The sequence below is a fragment of the Chrysochloris asiatica genome, unplaced genomic scaffold, assembly GCF_000296735.1.
Source record: "Chrysochloris asiatica unplaced genomic scaffold, ChrAsi1.0 scaffold00044, whole genome shotgun sequence".
NCBI classification, from domain to species: domain Eukaryota; kingdom Metazoa; phylum Chordata; class Mammalia; order Afrosoricida; family Chrysochloridae; genus Chrysochloris; species Chrysochloris asiatica.
The window spans coordinates 13082955-13104397 of record NW_006408562.1 but is presented as its reverse complement, the minus strand read 5'-3'; the positions used below and the strand labels follow the sequence as shown (position 1 = coordinate 13104397).

General features: G+C 40.1%; 1 pseudogene; it reads right to left on the bottom strand.

Moving 5' to 3' along the window:
- The window catches only part of LOC102813655, an 81826-nt pseudogene extending 60922 nt beyond the window's left edge, over nt 1-20904 (bottom strand).
- Nucleotides 20905-21443: the final 539 nt, after the last annotated feature.

Sequence of the window (21443 nt, the reverse complement as noted above, 5' to 3'; positions counted from 1 at the left end):
AATATTGAAAATGCCATGGGCAGCATCAATGGGCTCAAGCATGGCAACAATTGTGAGGTTGGCCCAGGACTGGGCAGTGTTTCATTCTGTTGTATATAGGGTAGCTATGAGTCAATACTGACTCAATGGCATCTAACAACTACATCAACAAAACGTTTGAAAAAGGATAGTAAACCAGAAAGAAACTCTACAAAGACAAACAAAACAATCAATCAACTTGACCTTACAGATTTGTACAGAGCATTCAACCCAACAATAGCACAACACACATTCTTTTCCATTGCACATGGAACATTCTCCAGAATAGACTATGTGTTCGGCCACAAAGCAAGTCTCAATAAATTTAGAAACATCAAAATACAACAAAGCATCTTCTCAGATCACAATGCTATAAAATTAGAAGTCAACAATAGGGAGACCAAGGAACTAAAATTAAATACATGGAAACTGAAGAACATCTGCTTAAAAAATACTGGGTAGTAGAACAAAAAAAAAGTGAAAATTAAAAATTCCTAGAAGCAAATGAGAATGAAAACACAACATACCAAAACCTTTGGACATAGCAGAAGCAGTGCTTAGAAGGCAAATTATAGCAATAAATGAACATGTCCAGAAAGAAGAACCAAAATCAACACATTAACACAAAATCTCCAAAAAAGTAAGCCTACAGACACCAGAAGAAAAGAAATAATAAAGATTAGAGCTGAAATCAATGAAATAGAAAACAGAAAAAACAATAGAAAGATTCAACAAGACAAAAAGGTGGGTCTTTGAAAGGATTAATAAAATTGACAAACCATTGGTATATCTAACAAAATCAAAGAGGGAGAAGACACAAATAAAATGAATAAGTAACTATATGGGTGATGTCACAACAGAACCAATGGGAATAAAAAAGAATTGCAGAATATTATGGAGACTTGTACTCCAACAAATTTGAAAATCTAGAGGAAATTGATGTGCTTTTTAAAAAACATGACCTACCTGTACTTACACAACAGACCTATAACAAAAGAAGAAATTCATCAGGTCATCAAAAACCTCCCAACAGGCTTTGTGCTGATGACTGGGGGACAGGCTTGTGGGGTGTACCCTCTGGTTGTTTGATGATGCATGGACAGGACTGTAATCATTGCAATGAAACAAAATGTGATAGGATGAATGTAAAGCTGATGTTCTCCCATGTAAACTATCACTCAATCCACAACAAAAACTTAAACAAACAAACAAAACCTTCCAGCCAAAATAATCTAGGCTCAGGTGGCTTTACTAGTCTGGTGAATTTTACCAAACATTCAGAGAAGAGCTGACACCAATTTTATTTAAACTATTCCTGGATATAGAAAAGGATGGAAAACTTCCTAACATATTTTATGAAGCAAGCACAATCCTCATAACCAAAACCAAGGAAGGACATCACTAAAAAAGAAAGTTCTAGATCAATATCCGTTATGAACATAGATACAAAAATTCTCAACAAAATCCTATAAAGAATTCAAAAACATATAAAAAATATATAATACATCATGACCAGGCGGAGTTCATGCCAGGGATGCAAGAATGGTTCAACATTAGAAAGACAACCAATGTAATCCACAATATAAATTTTTAAAAGGAAAAGAACTATATGTTCATATCGATTGATACAGGAAAGGCACTTGACAAAATGCAACATCCATTCCTGATTAAAAAAAAAAAACACACAAAAAAAAACTCAGCAAAGTAGAAATTGAAGGGAAATGCCTCAAAATAATTAATATTTTAATTGAACAAAATGAACAGCCAACATCACTCTGAATGGAGAAAAGCTGAAAGCATTCCCTTTGTGAACAGGAACCAGACAAGGATGCCTTTTATCACCACTCCTATTCAATATTGTAAGGAGCTCTGGTAGCATAGTGGTTACGAATCGGGCTGCGAACCTCAGGGTCAACAGTTCAAAACTACCAGCTGTTCCGTGGGAAAAGGATGAGGCTTTTCTGCTCCCGCAAAGATTTACAGCCTCGGAAACCCTGTACAGGGTCGCTATGAGTCGGAACCAACTCCACAGCACATAACAACAACAACAACATTCAATATTGTATTGGAAGTCTTAGTCAGAGCTATAAGGCAAGAAAGGGAAATTAAAGGCATCCAGCAAATATATGAAGAAATGTTCACTATCATTAGCCATTGTTGTTGTTGTTGTTGTTAAGTGCCACCAAGTCATTTCTGACTCAGAGTGCCCCTGTACAGGGTTTCTAAGGAGCAATTGGTAAGCTTGAACCACCAACCTTGTGGTTCAAACTGACTTTTCAGTTCAGCACATTAGCCCACAATGCAACACCAGGAATCCCACAGCCATTAGAGAGATGCCAATCAAAACAACAATGAGATATCATTAACAGTAAAGTTCAAAAATCAGAAAACAACGAATGCTGGCAAGGGTGTGGAGAAATTAGGACCCTCCTACATTGCTGGTGGGATTGTATAATAGTTCAATCACTCCAGAAAATGGCATGACACTTGCTCAGAAAGTTGGAAATAGAAATAGCTTGCGATCCAGCATTTCCTCTATTTGACATATACCCACAAGAAATATTAGCCAGAACACGAGTAGATATATGCACACCAATGTTCATCACAGCACTAGTCACAATAGCAAAAGGATGGAGACAGCCTAAATGCCCACCAGTGGAAGAATGGATGACCAAACTTTGGTACATACACAAAAAGGACTACCATGCTACCTTGGAGAATACTGATGAAGCTGCAAAGCATCTCATAACATGGATGAACCTTGAGGACATTATGCTGAGTGAAATCAGTCAGTCACAAAAGGACAGATATTGTATAAGATCAATATTATAAAAGCTTAAGGAAAGATTTTCTTACTAAAAGAAAATTTATTTGATGGTTATCAGGGTTGGGAGGGAGGGGGCAGTAATTCACAGGTTATGGGGTAGACATATGATAGCTCAGGGAGGGCAATACACAAGAAGGGGGAGCATGGCAGATGAATAATGAAGACAGGGAAAGACTTAGGACTTAGCATGGGCTAAATAGGATATTGGTAAATAATGATATATACACAACCTTGGAACAACAGCACTCAGTGATACAGGAATTGAGACTCATTCCGAATGAGTAAAGGAGGGGAAAAATGTAAAGGGGCTTGACTGCTTTGTGGATATTGGTTTCCCCTGCCTACTATTGAAAATAGGCATTTACATGTGATAGAAATGAATATTGGGAATTATGATTACAGAAAGCTTGTAAGCCTGTCTTCAGCCTATAACTTATTGAATTAACTAAAAGGGAAATTAGAATTTTCCCAGGGAAATAGACTTCTTGTTAAGACTTTATGGAGTAGGGTACCTTAGGTGGAATCCTGAGCCCCACCCAGAATATCCTGAGGTGGGGCATTCCCACTCAAAAAGACATGCAAACCAACCTGGAACATCTGGAAGAACAAAGATGCTTCTTGAAAGAAAGACTAGCAGAAAAGAAAAAAAAATCAGACTGGTTGGCTGTTAGAATATCAAGCAAGATGTTTGCATTGGAGCCATTAAGGCAAAAAAAGTCAGCCCATTAGGGTAAATCCCCTTCTAAGACTGAAACTCAAAGCGAACCCACGAACTGTTTAGTAGGCTTGCTGGTGACCACCCTGGTCTACTTGTGAGTAGAAGAGGAGGACATGAAGCAATGAAGACATGGCTGAGTTTGGCCATGCTCCAATGCCACCTGTTGACCTGATGTGTGAGAGAGAAGAGGAAGGGTGGTTGGTCTGAAGTTTAAGGAGATGTGTGAAGTCTCAAGACCATGGACACTAACTGATATAGTCAGTGGGGCTAGAGCTGAGAGTGAAGCACCCAGCTGGTCAGAAGTGGGGGGAGGCAAGCACGAACTCCCAAACTTGCAGATAGTACCCATTTGATCTAGCTTGGATTGCAAGCTGACCAGAACTCGACTAGATGAAGATAAAGAAGTGTGATACAGGAAGCAAGCGTAAATTGCTACAATTTGATGAAGTGGACCTTTGCTTACAGATAGAATTGCTCAAAATTTCAACTGAAATGGAAAGATTCTTCATATTAAGGATAAAGCTTGTCTGCTCAGTACACTGGGTTGATTTGTTGTTAAATGCCGTTGAGTCGGTTTCGACCCATAGCGACCCTGCATAGGGTTTCTGAGGCGTGACTGGTAAACTTGAACTGCTGACCTTGCAGTTCAAATGGCTTTGCAATCTGGTGCATTAACCCACAGCGCCACACCAGGACTGTACTCTGGATTGATAGGGATGGGCGGTTTAGATATTGGCTATCAAAAATGAGGGTGGTGGTTATAAAGGCACAAACTGGCTGGCTTACAAGTTTTGTTTCAGAATGATAGGGGTAAGGTAGAATCCCCACTGAGTAGTTTTCTTCTTTTCCAGATGGATCCGGCAAAAGGGTGTGGGGGATGACGCTGATAGGATTTTATGATTCAATTGTGAGTAATTGTTATCGGGACTAATTTAGATTGTTACAGCTGTAAATATAGAAGATGTGCAACTAAAAGCGGGGAGTAGTTAATCTTTCATTTCAGGAACAGAGGACCCTAGGACCAGCAAGAGGGAAGACCATGAGTGGAGCGTGAGCTCCTGACCAGAAAATGCAGAGACAGTGGCAGAGGTGATGGCACAGAGAGACAGAGCAGCTGAGGACTCTAGACCCATGGACTGAGAGAGGCTGTGTGCCTGCAGGCAGGAAGCTGGCTTGCAAAGTGTGTCCTTTGGATATTTAAATGACTATATAGTTTTTGTTTTGTATGTGTACATCCCAAAAAAAAACCAGAATAGAGGTAAATACTGTTAACTGATGGTACATTGGTGTGTGGAGAGGATTGTAATCAGTGCAATGAAACGAAGTACGATTTGTTGAATTAAAACTGATAATCTGCCCTGTCAACCTTCACTCAATTCACAATAAAAACTTAAAAAAACAACAAAAAAAAAACGTTTCTATTAGCAACCATTGGAAATCTTGCTTTCCATGGGAAATACAATGTTTATTTTGCATTTTTTACTTTAAACTTTGATTTGGTCCTTTCTAAGATGGGTATTTCAGCCACAAGAGCCAATAATATCTAATTTGGAGCCATTTTTTTTTTTTTTTTCTATTTGCACACAGAAGAGCCTGAGTCAATATAAGTCCCTCCCACAACCTCCTTAGTAAGTGCAGGTCCAGTTGATTTAGTGGGGATCTCAGCACTCTTTCTTCTTCTTGTTGGCTATTATGACAACCTTATGTGAACATAAGGTAATGTTCTGCATCTGGTGCCCTCTTCAAACTCATTGGTATGTCTAAGTCCATTGTTGAAAGCTCTTTTTCTCTCTCAGTAAATTTACTCTTTATTCAGTCTTGTTGTGCTGCAGTGGGTCTAGGAATTCACCTAAATGCAACGACTTTATTAGTAGTTCTCACCCTTGGTAACATGTTAGAATCACCCGGGAAATTTACAAATGGACTCTTGGGCCCCATCCTGAATCTACTGACTCAGAATTTCTGTGTACTTTTTGAAAACTGCATAGATGGTTTTAACTCACTGCCAGTTTAAAAACTGCTGATCCATATAATGCCAAGTAATTGTTTTATTAAGTTTAATAAATTGGCCAGCTGGAAAACAGTCATGTACATGTCTCTTCAATGATTTGCTTGGATCATATTTTCTACAGATCCAGTCCTCAATTTCAAGATGCAGCTGTATATAGCCTTCCTAAAGAATCCACAGCAGCCCTGGTAGAAGAACATTTGTGTTTAAGCTAGAAGTGGACTTAAAACTAAGCTTTCGGTTCAGGGCTCCTCACTTGAACTTGTAAATGCTTCCATGGCCATATGTTCTCATAAAAATTTACAAGAGCAGATATTTGCAGATGGAGTCCCTTTCCACACTTCAGTTTCCTCTTGTTCATACTTCCCCTTTTGATGGGTGGCATGGGGATGTTGTTGTTGTTGTTGTCAGGTGCCATCGAGTTGGAACTGACTCATAGCAACCCCATGCACAGCAGAACGAAATAATGTCCGATCCTGGGCCAACCTCACTACCGCCGCCACACTTGACGCCATCAATGATGCCACCTGGCTGATCCATCTCGTTGGGGGTCTTCCTCTTTTTCTCTAACCCTCCATCTTACCCAGCATGACATCCTTCTCCAGAGACTGTTTCCTTCGGACAATATGTCCAAAGTATGAGAGACGAAGCTTAGCCATCTTGGCCTCCAAGGAGCACTCTGGCTGCACTTCTTCCAAAACATAGCCATGGGTATTTTTAGACTATGGCTAGGGGAAAGTTGGTGGGGATAGGGTTAGTTTAGTGGGGTAGTTATGTAGTTCACAATCTCGTTTGTGTATAGTCTGTTGTTGTTAGTTACCACTAAGTCTTCTGTGACTCATGGCAATCTCATGTAGAACAAAACAAAATGTTGCTTGATCCTGCGCTTTCTTCACAATCTTTGGGATGTTTGAGTCCATTGTTGGGGTTATTGTACTAACCCATCGAATGGATGTCCTTTTCTAGTACTTGGCCTTTCCTGAGGACATGTCCCAAATAAGTAAGCTGAAGTCTTGTCATTTTTGCTTCTAAGGAGCATTCTGGTTGTATTTCTTCTTAGACTCATTGTTCATTCTTTTGACAGTTAATGGTATAACTAATATTCTCTCCCAATACCACAGTTTGAATGCATTGGTTCTTCTGTTTAATTACTAATAATTGTTCTGGTGCAATTTCTAAGAATAATCCATTTTTGTTTTGTTGCTTAGTGCCATCCAGTTGGTTCCGACCCATAGCGACCCTGTAGAGGGTTTCCAAGGAGTGGCTGGTGAGCATGAACTGCCACCTGTGGTCCAAAGTTCCAAACCAACTTTGCAGTTCAGCGCATTAACCCACAGCGCTACACCAGGAGTCCAAGAATAATCCTACTACATACTACATCAGCACACCCCACCTTGTTAAATGAAAGTGCAGGGCCCAACATAACACTCACAATATCTCACAACACTAGGGGAACTGAAGATAAACTGCTTGGTAAATATTGTCAATTCAAGCCCCATTTAAAATTCATCATCACTGAAACAAATACCTGATATAGGAAAGAACTTGAGGGAGGTTTTCCAAAAGTTGGTAACAATCCTAAAACACACAGCCATACCAAACACAAGCTGTGTAGCCAAAAGGAACCTTTCTAGCCATCAGCAACTTTAAAAATTCTTGTTTCCCTCTGTAATTGTGATAAAATATACATAAATCTTGCCATTTTAACCATTTTTTAAAGTACTAACGTGTTAAATTCATTGGCATTGATTACAGTCACAGTGTTGTACTCCCTTTACCACTATCTATTCCAAAAACTCTCCAATAAATAAATAAATAAACCCATATTTTAATCCACCATTATAGAGGAAAGACTGATTTCTCCTTCTATGCTTTTTTCAGAAAGTAGGACAAAATCATTGTCCTGACGAAACAGTCAAATATTGAGAGGTGAGTCCAATAGGTAATCATTTTTTAAAGTTATTTTTCTCAGTTTTGCCATCTTTCCAGAATTTGTCAGCTTTAAGTGTTTTGCTGTTATAGTTTATAATTCTAAATTACTATTTAATGTCTTGCCTAAGAGTTTGGATCATTTTTTTCTTTTAAAGATCATGACAGAATGGAGGGAAATGCAGAATAGAATTTCAAATTCTCACAAGATCCAGATTTTTCTAGAGCTACAGAGGCTGGTTGAATCCCTGAAACTATTACTCTGAGATCATCTTTAAACCTTAAACCAAAAATGTCTTTGGAAGTCTTCTTAAAACCAAACAACTGTCTAGCATAACTTGTAAAAATATGTCTGCCTTGAACATTATGTTCTTTGAAAAACTTTCTACATGAAATCAAAGTGACAACAGCAACTCTGAAGACTACATAGGCACCTTAAGGGACAACGGGGAGTTGATGTTAACCATTCAGAAAAAGAGGGTCTGAATGGTTTTACAATGGAAAGGAAGTAATAAATGTCACTGAATTATATATGTAGAAATGGCTCCATTACTGTGTGTTTTGCTGTGTATTGTCCCAACAACAGCAAAAAGAGCCTCCAGAACAGTACACGCTTCAGGCCCACAGGCTAATCCTGGGCTTAATGCAAGCATCTTTTCCTGCCCGTAGTAGTGGCCTCAATAATACCTAATGGATCTGCCTTTTATAGCTTCCTTAGTCCCCTGAAAACCTAGTATGCTTATTATTAAGTCAGCGAATGTGCACTTGATGGATTGTAACGACGCCAAAGAAATCTGTGTGGCTAGACCGATAAATAATATATAGTTTGAAGATTTCTGAACTCTTACACTATTTTGGAGGAAGCCATTTTTAAAATACGGAAGAAATTAGGAGAGGAGACATATCCTGACATACATATATTTATATAAACAGCACATTGTGATCATCCATGCCAGAGGAATGATGATTTCTCCATTCCATTTGGTAGGCTATATTATAAAAATCTTTGTCATGTGCAGAGGCAACTAAGCAGACTCCTGGTAGCAGAGATGGTCTAGACTCGGTAGGTCCTTGGAATCTATTCCTTTTCAACAAATGGTACATGGTTTCACATACATGGGGCAAATAGTATATGGGAGGATTTGTCTAGTTTCTTATTGCAAACACATCCAGGTCTTCATGCATGTCAAATCTAACTCCCAGTCCCAGCCCCTGACAAGGATTAGGTGGGATGAGCCAATGATGCATGCATTGGGTGCAGAGAACAACCAAGAAATAACTTATGGCAGAGAGAGGACGAGAAGAGGGGAAAATGATAAGCGCTCTCTGTTCTCCTTGCTCCTTTGAGAAGCAATTCCTGTGTTATTTCCTGTAGTACTTTGAGCAATCCTTCTATTTACAATCCAGCATTTAGAAACTGTTCGTTTCAAATTCTCTGTTCAACAGAGGAAAGAGAGTCAGAAACAGGAGGAAGAAATGGAATGTGTGGCTAATTGCTTCCATTAACAAACTGCCTCCTTTGCCATGAAGGAACTCTGGTAGCCTTGTTGTTGTTGTTATTAAGTGTCGTCGAGTCAATTCCGACCCATAGTGACCCTGTATAGGGTTTCTGAGGAGCAGCTGGTGAGCTTGAACCACTGACCTTGCAGTTCAAACAGCTTTGCAGTCTGGAGCATTAGGGGTTGCCAATTGGGCTGCAAACCTTAAGGTCAGCAGTTTGAAACTACCAGCTGTTCCAAGGGAGAAAGATGAGGCTTTCTGCTTTGTAAAGATTTACAGCCTTGGAAACCCTATATAGGGTCACTATGAGTCGGAACAGACTCCACGGCACATAACCACCACCACCACATTTGCCATGAGACCAAAATAACTGGATGGTGCCCAGCTACCATTTCTAAACATTTTGATCTACAGAATCACGTATTTAGTATCTATAGAAGAATCCTGATCAAAAGGGAGAAAATGCAAAGCAGAACTTCAAATTCTCATGGAATCTAGACTTTATGGAACTATGGAGGCTAGAAAGACCCCTAAAACTATTACTCTGAGATCATTTTTAAATCTTAACCAAAAAAAAAAAAAAAATTAGCAGTCTAACCAGAGATGGAGTCAGAGGTGATGGCATGGAGATATAGAGCAGCTGAAGACTCTAGACCCATGTAAAGAGAAAAGCTGTGTGAAGGAGGTGACGCTCAGAAAGGAGGGTGAGAATGACTTTACGTCTTCAAGAATGCAATCAATGTCATGGAACTGTACATGTAGAAAAGGTTGAAATGGTATATGGTTTGCTTTGTATATCCTCAACAACAAAATAAGTAAATAAAATGTTTAAATTAAAATAATCTTCTCAGAATGCCTTTGTTGCTGTTAAGTGATGTCCAGTCAGTTCCAACTCATAATTCTAACTCATGGCAACCCTTCTTAGAGTTTCCAAGGAGCAGCTGGTGGGTTTGAACTGTCAACCTTGCCATTCAAACTGACCTTACAGTCCAGTGCTTTACCCTCCATGGTACACTGATAGGTTTACTAAAAATTTATATATATATATATACCAAGAAATTTGGAAGACTAATTGGAAGAGATCTATGTTTGTGCCCATTTCAAAGAGAGGTGACCCAACAGAATGCGGAAATCATCAGACAATCTCTTTGATAATCCATGCGGGTAAAGTTTCACGGAAATGGCTGCAAGCATACATTGACAGAGAACTTCCAGAGATTCAAGCCGGATTCAGAAGAGAACGTGGAACAAGGGATATCATTGCTGATGTCCAATGGATCTTGGCTGAAAGCAGAGAATATCAGAAAGATGTTTACCTGTGCTTTATTGACAACACAAAGGCTTTTGATTGTGTGGATCATGACAAGCTATGAACAATATTGCAAAATATGAGTATTCCAGAATACTTAATTGTACTCATGAGGAATTTGCATGGACCAAGAAGCAGTTGTCAAACAGAACATGGGAACACTGAATGGTTTAAAATTAAGAAACATGTGTGACTATGGTTGTATTTTTTCACCATACTTATTCAACCTGTATGCTGAGCAAATAATTCGACAAGCTGGGTTCTATGAAGAAAAATGTGGCATCAGGATTGGAAGAAGACTCATTAACAACCTGCAATATGCAGATGATACAACTTTGCTTGCTGAAAGTGAAGAGGAATTAAAATATTTACTGATAAAAATCAAAGAGCACAGCTTTTGGTATTGATTGCATCTCAATGTCAAGAAAACAAAAATCCTCACCATTAGACCAATAAACAACATTTTTTATCAATGCAGAAAAGATTGAAGTTGTCAAGGACTTCGTTCTTCTTGGATCAACCATCAACACTCATGGAAGTAGCAGTCAAGAGATGAAACAACATATTGCACAAGACCTTTTTAAAGTGTTGAAGAGCAAAGATGTCAGCTTGAAGACTAAGGTGCGCCTGACCCAAGCCATACTATTTTCAATAACCTCATATGCATGTGAAAGCTGGACAGTAAATAAGGAAGATCATAGTAGAATTGATGCTTTTGAGTTATGGTGTTGGAGGAGAATATTGAAAGTGCTATGGGCTGCCAAAACAACCAACAGATTTGTGTTAGAAGAAGTACAGCCAGTGTGCTCCTTGGTCGCCAGGATGGCCAAACTTCATCTCTCATACTTCGGACATATTGTCAGGAGAGAACAGTCACTGGAGAAGGATATCATGTTTGGTACGGTGGAAGGTCAGAGAAAAAGAGAAAGACCTCCCAGCAAGATGGGTTGGCAAAGTGGCAACATCAATGGGCTCAAGCGTGGCAACAATAGTGAGGTTGGCCCAGGATTGGGTAGTGTTTCGTTCTGCTGTGCATAAAGTCACTATGAGTTGATACTGACTTGATGGCACCTAACAACAACAACAAATATCTATACCTAGCTGCTCCTTGGAAACCCTATACAGGGTTGCCATGGGTCCAAACCTACTTGATGGCACTTTGCAGCACAACAAGGAATCCTGGAGTCTTGGTGTGGTGCTGTGGGTTAATGTGCTGGACTGCAAAGTCAGTTTGAACTGCATCATTGAATATTTTGTCCATGGAGTCCTTCAATATTGCTTGAGAAATGCTGAGTGTGTTCATTCCTTTTGGTTTTCTAATGCCAGGTCTTTACACATGTCACTATAATACTTGATTTTAGCTTCTCGAGCTGCCCTTTGAAGTTTTCTGTTCAGCTCTTTTACTTCCTCATTTCTACCATTTGCTTTAGCATCTCTATGCTGGAGAGCAAATTTCAGAGTCTCTTTTGCCATCCATTTCTTTCCTATCTTTCTAATGATTTTTTGTGTTCTTCCTGTATGATGTTCTTTATGGTCTTTGGTCATTGGTGACTAATATATTAAATCTGTTGATGAGATGGTCTCTAAAGGTAGCTGGGATATTTTTAGTCATATTTTTGTTCTTATGAACTTATTTTTATTTTCTTGAGCTTCAGCCAGAATTTGTATATGAGTCATTGATGGTCTGTTCCACAGTCTGACTCTAGCCTTGTTTTGGCTGATTAATATTTCATTTGTCCACTGTCTGTTAGTACATATGCATTCAATTTGTTTCCTATGTATTTCATCCAGTGAGGTCCATGTTTATAGCTGCATTTATGTTGATTAAATAAAGTTATTTTGTCATTGGTCTTGCAAAATTCTGTCATGTGAACTCCAGCATCATTTCTATCACCAGGGCTATGTTTTCCAACTACTAATCCTTCCTTTTTGTTTTTAACCTTCACATTCCAATCACCAGTAATTAGCAATACATTTTTAAAACTTTTTATTGTTAATTGAATAAAGGTTTACAGAAAAGGTCATCAGTTTTACATTCAGCAAATCACATACTTTGCTTAATTACAATGATTGTAATCCTCTCCATGTACCAACAGTTAGCAGTATTTATCTCTACTTCCTTAACTCTTGCACTCCTCCTTGGGTCTCCTCTGACCTAAATCTTTCCTCTGCCAACTTCCCTCTTCATGTATATTGATCCTTTTTGCTTCTAATCTTCACATTCCAATCACTAGCAATTATCAACACATTTCAATTGCCTGTTGATCAATTTCAGACTGAACAAGTTAGGAAAATTCTTCAATTTCATCTCCTCACTGGCTTTAATGGTTGGTGTGTAAATTTGAATAATAGTGGCATTAACTGATCTTCCTTGTAAGCATTTGGATATACAAGATGGCATTTTACTTCAAGATAGATCTTGAAATGCTCTCTTTGACAATAAATGACACCATTCCTCTTCAATTTGTCATTCCCAGCACAGTAAACCATATAGTTGTGATTTTAAATGATCAATACTAGTCCATTTCAGCTCATTAAAGCTAGGATATTTATATTTGTGTGTTCCATTTCATTTTTTACAACTCCAAATTTTCCTGATTCATGCTTCGTATTCCATGTTCTGGTTATCAGTGGATGTTTACAGTTGGTTTTCCTCATTTTGAGTTGTGCCCCATCAACCACTAAAGGTCCTAAAAGCTTTACCTTATGAACAGCAGCTACCTGGGGATGAGAGGCATATTCTCTGCAAGAGATTGAATGGGAATGAATCAGGTTGAACCCCTTCATAGACACACACTCTCTTTTGTTTTTCTTTTCCCTGTGGTCAAGACAATCGCTTGCGTTAGGTTGGGAATTTGGGTGCCTCTAAAGGAGCTCTGGTAGCGTAGTGGTTATGAATCAGGCTGCGAGCTGCAAGGTCAGCAGTTCGAAACTCCCAGCTGTTCCACGGGAGAAAGATGAGGCTTTCTGCTCCCGTAAAGATTTACGGCCTCGGAAACCCTGTACAGGGTCGATATGAGTTGGAACTGACTCCATGGTACACAACAACAACAAGGTTTCACAATACTAAGAAGGTCTCTAGTTTTGAGGTTCATTGGGGTGATCAAAAGTATCACAGTAATAATAAGAAATCCACTACAATTGCAGCTTACTTGTTATTGTTCCTTGCTGTTAAGTGGGCTCTGACTACTGATGATTTTATGTACAACAGAACAAAACAGGCCTACATCATGCTCACGATTATGGGTAGACTTGAGCCCACTACACCTTAATTTACTCATATATGGCAGCCAAGAAGGAACTCTAGTGGTGCTGCTGGTTAGGTGTGAAGCTGCTAAGCACAGGCTAGAGGTTCAGATTCCTAGGGAGAAAGATTAGGTAGTCTGTTCCAGTAAAGACTGAACAAGTCTTGGAAACTAGATGTAGGGTTGCTAAGAATCTGAATTAACTCAATAGCAGTGGGTGGCATCCAAGTTGCTGCTATTCTATTTTTAATAGGCTTCTCCTTCTTTTTTTTTAGAGCAGTTATAGGCTTACAGAAAAACTATACCAGAAGGACAGCATTCCCATATACCCCACTTTCCCCTGCTATTTCTCCTGTGATGACTATCTGCCATTCTTCAGGCACATGTATTAAAATTGATGAACCAATGTTAATATATTAACTAAAGAACATGGCTCGCATTAGGGTTCTTTACATTAGGGCCATGCTTTGTGTGGTTCAGTCCTGTGAATGGTCATGTGCCCACCATTATACTTTCACACAGAATGATTCCAATGTCCTAAAAATCCTCGGCACGTCACCTATTCATACCTCTTCCCTTCCCCTTTCCCCTGGCAACCACTGATCGTTTCTACATCTCTGTTGTTAGGAGTCCTGGTGTGGTGCTGTGGGCTAATGCATCAAACTGCAAAGTCATTTTAACTGCAAGGTTAGTGGTTCAAGCTCACCAGCATCTCCTCGGAAACCCTAATCAGGGTCACTATGGATCAGAATCGACTCGATGGCACTTATGTTGTTGTTAAGTGCTGTGGAGTCTTCTCAGACTCACAGCGACTCTGGGCAAAGGTTCTAGCTTCCCTTTAGCATCTGTAGGCTCATTGTTGTTGTTGTGAAGTGCCATCGAGTCGACTGTGACCCAAAGTGACCCTGTATAGGGTTTCCAAGGAGCAGCTGGTGAACTTGAACTACTGACCTTGCAGTTCAAATGACTTTGCAGTCTGACTCATTAGCCCACAGTGCCACACCAGGACTCATAGTCTTGCCCTTTTCAGAATATATTATAGTTGGATTCCTCATATGTACTTTTACCAGCCTGGCTTCTTTCACTTGACAATACGCTTTTTAACTTTCTTCCATGGCTTGACAGCTCATGGTGCTTTTCTTTTTATTGAAAGGACTGTACCTTAGCTTGAAGAGAAAGAGCTTTTCTGACTGTACCACACATTTTCTACCTAATTAAATATTTTTATAGTGTCTAATACCAAGGTCAGACTTTGAAGATAAAAAGGTTTCTGGCAACAACACAGACTGAATTAAAAGATTCCAGGCTGCAGGAAGACCTCTGGATGTAAAGCATATTGCATGCCTACCCAGCGAATCTTGCCTTTGGCACTCAGAGGGCACCCAATGATAGGAGGGGTGTGTGTTAGCTATCTAGTGCAACTGTAACAGACATACCATAAGTGGGTGGCTTTAATAAGCAGACATTTATTCTCTCATGATTTGGGAGGCAAGACATCCAAATGCAGAGTGCCCACTGAAGGTGAAGTCTTTCTCTATTGACTCTGGGCAACGGTTCTAGCTTCTCTTCAGCATTTCTTGGAGAGCTCCATGAGTCTTGACAACAGTTTTTTAAACTCAGCTTGAGAAATGCTGAGCATGTTCTTCTCTTTTGTTTTTCTAACTCCAGGTCTTTGGACATTTTGTTATAATATTTAACTTTGTTTTCTTGAGCTGCCCTTTGAAAATTTCTATTCAGTTCTTTTACCTCCTCATTTCTTCCATTGGTTTTAGCATCTCTATGCTGGAGAGCAAGTTTCAGAGTCTCTTCTGACATTCATTTTGTTCTTTTCCTTCTTCCTTGTCTTCTAAACGACCTTGTACTTTTTTCCTGATGTTCTTCATGTCATCCCACAATTCTCTCATTTCTGGTCTTCAGTGTTTAATGCATAAAATCTGTTCTTCAGATGATCTCTAAATTCAGGTGGGATATATTCAAGGTCATATTTTGGCTCTCATAGACTTGTTTTCATTTTCTTTAGCTTCAGCCTCAATTTGCATATAAGCAATTGACTATCTGTTCCACAGTCTGCCTGTGGCCTTGTTTTGGCTGAAGATAGGGAGCTTTTCTACAGTCTCTTTCCACAGATATAGTCCATCTGATTTCTTTGTATTCTGTCTATTAAGGTCCATGTGTATAGCTGTCTTTTATGCTTAAAAAAGGTATTTGTAATGAAGAAGTTACTGGTCTTCTAAAATTCTCTCATGAGATCTCCCGCATCATTTCTATCATCAAGGCCATATTTTCCAACTACTGATCCTTCCTTTTTGTTTCTAACCTTTGCATTCCAATGGCTGGTAATGATCAGTACATCTTGATTGCATGTTGAATCAATTTCAGACTGAAAAAAATTGGTAGAATTATTTAATTTAATCATCACTGATTTTCGTGGTTGGTACATAAATTTGAATAATATTGGTATTAACTGGTCTTCTTTGTAGGTGTATGGATATTATCCTATCACAGACAGCATTGTACTTCAAGACAGATCTTGATATGACCTTTTGATGATGAATATGATGCTATTCCTTTTCAATCTGTCATAATAAGCCATATGATTATCAGATTCAAAATAGCCAATACCAGTCCATTTCAGCTCACTAATGCCTAGTGAGCTTATCAATGGAGAAAAGATTGAAGTTGTCAAGGACTTCATTCTTCTTGGATCAACTATCAACACTCACGGAAGCAGCAGTCAAGAGATCAGACAACGTATTGCATTGGGCAAATCTGCTGAACAGGAACTTTTTAAAGTGTTGAAGAGCAGAGATGTCAGCTTGAGGACTAAGGTGCACCTGACCCAAGCCATGGTATTTTCAATAACCTCATATGGATGTGAAAGCTGGACAGTGAATAAGGAAGATCATAGAAGAATTGATGCCTTTGAGTTGTGGTGTTGGAGGAGAATACTAAAAGTGCCATGGACTGCCAAAAGAACCAATAGATCTGTTTTGGAAGAAGTACAGCCAGAGTGCTCTTTGGAGGCCAGGATGGCTAAGCTTCGTCTCTCCTACTTTGGACATATTGTCAGGAGGAAACAGTCGCTGGAGAAGGATGTCATGCTGGGTAAGATGGAGTGTCAGAGAAAAAGAGGAAGACCTCCAACGAGATGGATCAGCCAGGTGGCATCATTGATGGACTCAAGTGTGGCAGTGGTAGTGAGGTTGGCCCAGGATCGGACATTGTTTCATTCTGCTGTGCATGGGGTCGCTATGAGTCGGTTCCGATTTGATGGCACCTGACAATAACAACAACAATGCCTAGGATATCGATGTTTATACATTCCATTCCATTTTTTTTTTTACAATTTCCAATTTTCCTAGATTCATACTTCGTACTTTCCATGTTCTTATTGTTATTGGATGTTTATGGCTGTTTCTCCTCATTTTAAGTTGTGCCCATCAATGAATGTAGGTACTGAAAGCTTTGCTCCATTCGCATCATTACAGTCAGCTCTATTTTGAAGGAGGCAGCTCTTCCCCAATTATATTCTGAGTGTCTTCAAACTTGAGAGGCTCAGCCTCCATGACTGTATCTGACAATATTCTGGTGCTCTTCATAATTTATCAACATTCAATATTCTTGTGCTGACAGTGTCCCACTGTCATTCTTAAGGTTTTCAGTGACTAAATATTTGGAAGCAGTCAATCTCTCCTTCTGTCTAGTCTGTCTTCATTTAGAAGCTCAGCTGAAACCTGTCCACCATGGGTGACCCTGCTGGTATTTAATGTACCAGTGGCGTACCTTCCAGAATCACAGCAACACACAAGCCAGCACAGTATGACAAACTGAGAGACGAGTGGTAGAATTTATTAATATACTTTTTTTAATGAATATACTTTCAAAATTTCTCCCTTTTCCCCCAAAAACTTCTGAGGAAATGCTACTACTGTATAGAAAACTGTAAGTTCTAGAGTCCATCCTGTCCCAAATAAAGAGGGGAAAGCTCATTAAAAAAAAAAAAAAAAGCTCAAGAAAGCGCCCTCTCTCTATCTGCTAATCATATACTATTGTTATTGTTGTTAAGTGTCGTCTTGTCAATTCTGACTTATAGAACCCTCCATGGGGTTTCTGAACTGTAACTCTTTTAGAGAGCAGAAAGCCTCATCTTTTCCCCTACCCTATATTGTATTTCACATAAAAATATAATTTCCAAATTCAAGAAGCTCCATTGTTCACTGAATATGGATATAAGAACAATATTCTGAGACACTATCCCATGTAGCGTAGTGGTTACGAATCAGACTGCTAATCTCACAGTCAGAAGTTCAAGACTACCATCTGTTCTGTAGGAGAAAGATGAGGCTTTCTCCTCCCATAAAGATTTACAGCCTTGGAAACCCTGCATAGGGTCGCTATGAGTCGGAAGCAACTCCATGGCACATAACAACAACAACAATCCCATGTAATTTTTTTTCCCCCTCAGGAATTACTTTTCAATGGAAACCTATTCAACATTAAAATTAGACCTGAATCTGAGGTATATTAGATTATTTTTTAAAAAGAAAATAGAATGATGAAGAGCTAAATTCTAGATATTGTAATTTTCAATGTTCTTGTTGTTGTTAAGTGCCATCATGTCAGTTCTGACTCATAGCAACCCTTTATAGGGTTTCCAAGAAGTGCTGGTGGGTTTGAACCACTAACCTTGCAGTTAGCAGTCCAATGTTTATCCTATAAATGCCACACTAGAACTCTATTTCCAATGCAGGCATATCTAAAAACCACTAAGACTTTAGTCTTGAAGGCCTTGACTTTCTATTGTAAGATGAAGCTACCTGAGAGAAAAAAGTTGCTTTTGAATTCTTGCACAGGTCACCAGTCCTTGGGTAGTGCCAACAGTTAATGTGCTCCATTGCTAACCAAGATGTTAGAAGTTCAAGTCCACCTGGAGACACCTGGGGTGGGGGAACTTTCCTGGTGATCTGCTTCTGACAAGTAGCTTTTGACAACCCTGAGAAGCACAGTTCTCCTCTGACACACATGGGATTGCCGAGAGTCAGAGGTGATTGGAAGATGACTGGTTTTCAGTAGTGAAGAGTGAGATCTTGGAGAATGGAGTTTACACCCTAATCTGGTGCTTCTCAGTTTTTCATGGTCCAACAAACAGAGCACACAGGTGTAAGCGAGATCATTGGAGGCATCTGTCTGGGGCTTGGAAAAAACAACTGAATGTTTTATTCATATTATGGAGTCCTGGGGTGTCACTTTAGGATAAACACTGGACTGCTAACCACAAGGTTGATGCTTCAAACCCACCAGTTGCTGCCTGGAAACCCTATGCTGTTGTTGTTGTTGTTAAGTGCCATCGAGTCGGTTCCGACCCTGTATAGGGTTTCCAAGGAGCGGCTGGTGAGATTGAACCACCGATCCCCTATAGAGGGTTATTATTAGTAGAAACTGACTAGATGGCACATAACAACAACATTCGTATTATGTAATTATTATAAGAAAATTTGAAACAAAGTATTATACTAAACTGGTATAATCCTTCCAAATCAGATATTTTTTCAGATTTTTAAAAATGAGAACTTTTACCTTAATTCTGTGGATATGACTATTTTCCAGGTTTAATGGTTGAAGTGCTATATAGAACTCTTGGTCAAGACTTTATAAAGGTTTATTGTTGTTGCTGTTAAGATCCTTTGTGTTGGTTCTGACCCACAGCAACACTGTATAGGATTGCAAGGAGCAAATGGTAGGTTTGAACCACTGACTTTGTTCTGTCAAATTATTTTTATAATCACTCAAAAATGTACAAAGGAAACGACTAACCCTATACTTCTGCTATTGTTGTTGTTAAGAACATTTTCCCACTTCTTGACAGATATAACCTTGAGATTTTTGTGACAAAGTGAATTACTTACAAATCCAATCTAATGCTTTCTTATTCAGTATTTCAAAATGACACTGAAGCTCTCATCTTCTCACTGGAGCATGCAGAGGAGTTGCAGGTAGACAGGACAACCTAAGGGATGTGAAGGCAGAGGTCTGGGCCACCCCTTGGAGACACCCCCATCAGGAAGCCTACTCCCTACTTGTCTTAGTTATCTGAGGCTGCTGGAATAGAAATAAAACAAATGGACGGTTTGTAGGAACAGAGTATCTTTCCTCCCAATTTAGGAAGCCAGACGTTTGAATCCAGCACATCACTTCTCAGGGATGGCCGTCTCTCCCTCTGTCGGCTCTAGAGGAAGGTCCTTGTCTCCTCCAGTGTTCCTCCATTCTTTGGTGGTCTTCAGATGACATCTGTCTTCCCCCATTTGTGTCTTGTCTCTGTGCCAATGAGCTGTGGTGGAGCAGCAGGTTAAGCACTGGATTGCCAATCACCAGGCCAGTGATTCAAACCCACTCCTCGGAAGAAAGGGGAGGTTGTGTGTTTCAGTAAAGACTTGTAGTCTCAGAAACTATGGAGCTGTTCTGCTCTGTCCTATAAGGAGGCTGTGAGTCTGAATCCACTTGGGTTTTTGCTCAGAAGCCATTGACTCCTAGGTGTTTCACTCATCACATTTCCTCTGCTTCCCTCTCGTAAGGATCACACTGGGTTCACCTAGATAATACAGATCAGCCTTCTATGAACGTAATCACATCGATGGGGGAGAAGAGGGAGTGGAGCCCAGGCAGTGGAAATGGAGAAGAAAGACCAGCTCTGATCCCTTGGTTTCAGAGCAGAACTTACAGAGCTCACTCCAGTGTCGGTCCCAAGAGGCCTCCGGTTCTCCCTCTGGCCTTGCTCCCCAGGTGACTTTTGAGTCCTTTCATCATCTGTGACACCACTGCCTGAATTAGTAAATCCAGGGAGACAAAGAGGAAATACAGGAGATTATCAATTAACACCACGTGAGCAAAATGGAACACCAGGAGCTTTCCCTGCAATACATTGAAATAGCTGCTTCTCTTCTGTACTGGGCTTGTGAAGCCGTTCTGCTGGGAAAATGGCAAAGGGGGTACTTGTGCGGTCTTCCCACCCAATCTGGACTGGCTGGCCGGATAGCCTCTGGGGACACAGTCCTAGTACTGTGTTTCCCTCCCCTCTGGGGGCCTCACTCCCTGCTCCAGCAATAGGATAAACTCTGCTCCACACGTGTGTATGTTATATGGCACTGCGCCAACCCCACTTGTATCTCTGTTCTTGGTAGGAAGGGAACCGGGTCCCTCACCTGCAGCACAAGAGGGGTGTGCACAGAACACCAGCTCTGCGACCGCTGCAGGGATGGAACCTGCTGGCCACAAAGGACACAAGTGAAGCTGACCTTGCTGTCTCTTCTTAGGGGGTAAAACATGGCTCCACAGCCTAAGGGTGCAAGTCATGCTTTTGGTGGATGAATCCTAACTCCAGCTCAACACCTAGCACACGGATCTTTTCCAAGTTTCATTGCCCTATCATTGGCACCTTCAACTCCAGAAATCATTCCAGGGGCTATGCCATGCACTCGCTAGCCACAGGTTCCAGCCTCACACTACTTCTCCACCTGCCATGGGCTGAATAGTGTTCCCCCGAAATATGTGGCAACTTGGCTGGGCCAGGATTCTGAGTGGTTTATAGCAGTTATGGAAGGCTGTAACATGGCAGTTTTGTAATGATCTCCCATGGTGTGAGCTGATGTGATAAACCAATAAAATAATTCCAGATGGGATGCAAGCCCCATAATCCCAACACAGCCCTGATCCCTGGTATCTTAGGCTGAGTTCTCTAGAAAAGAAAAACCAGTGAAGCATATATATTGTTGTTAGGTGCCATCGAGTCAGTACTGACTCACAGCGACCTTATGTGCAGCAGAACAAAACACTGCCCGATCCTGGGCCAACCTCACTACTGTTGCCACACTTGAGACCATAGATGCTGCCAC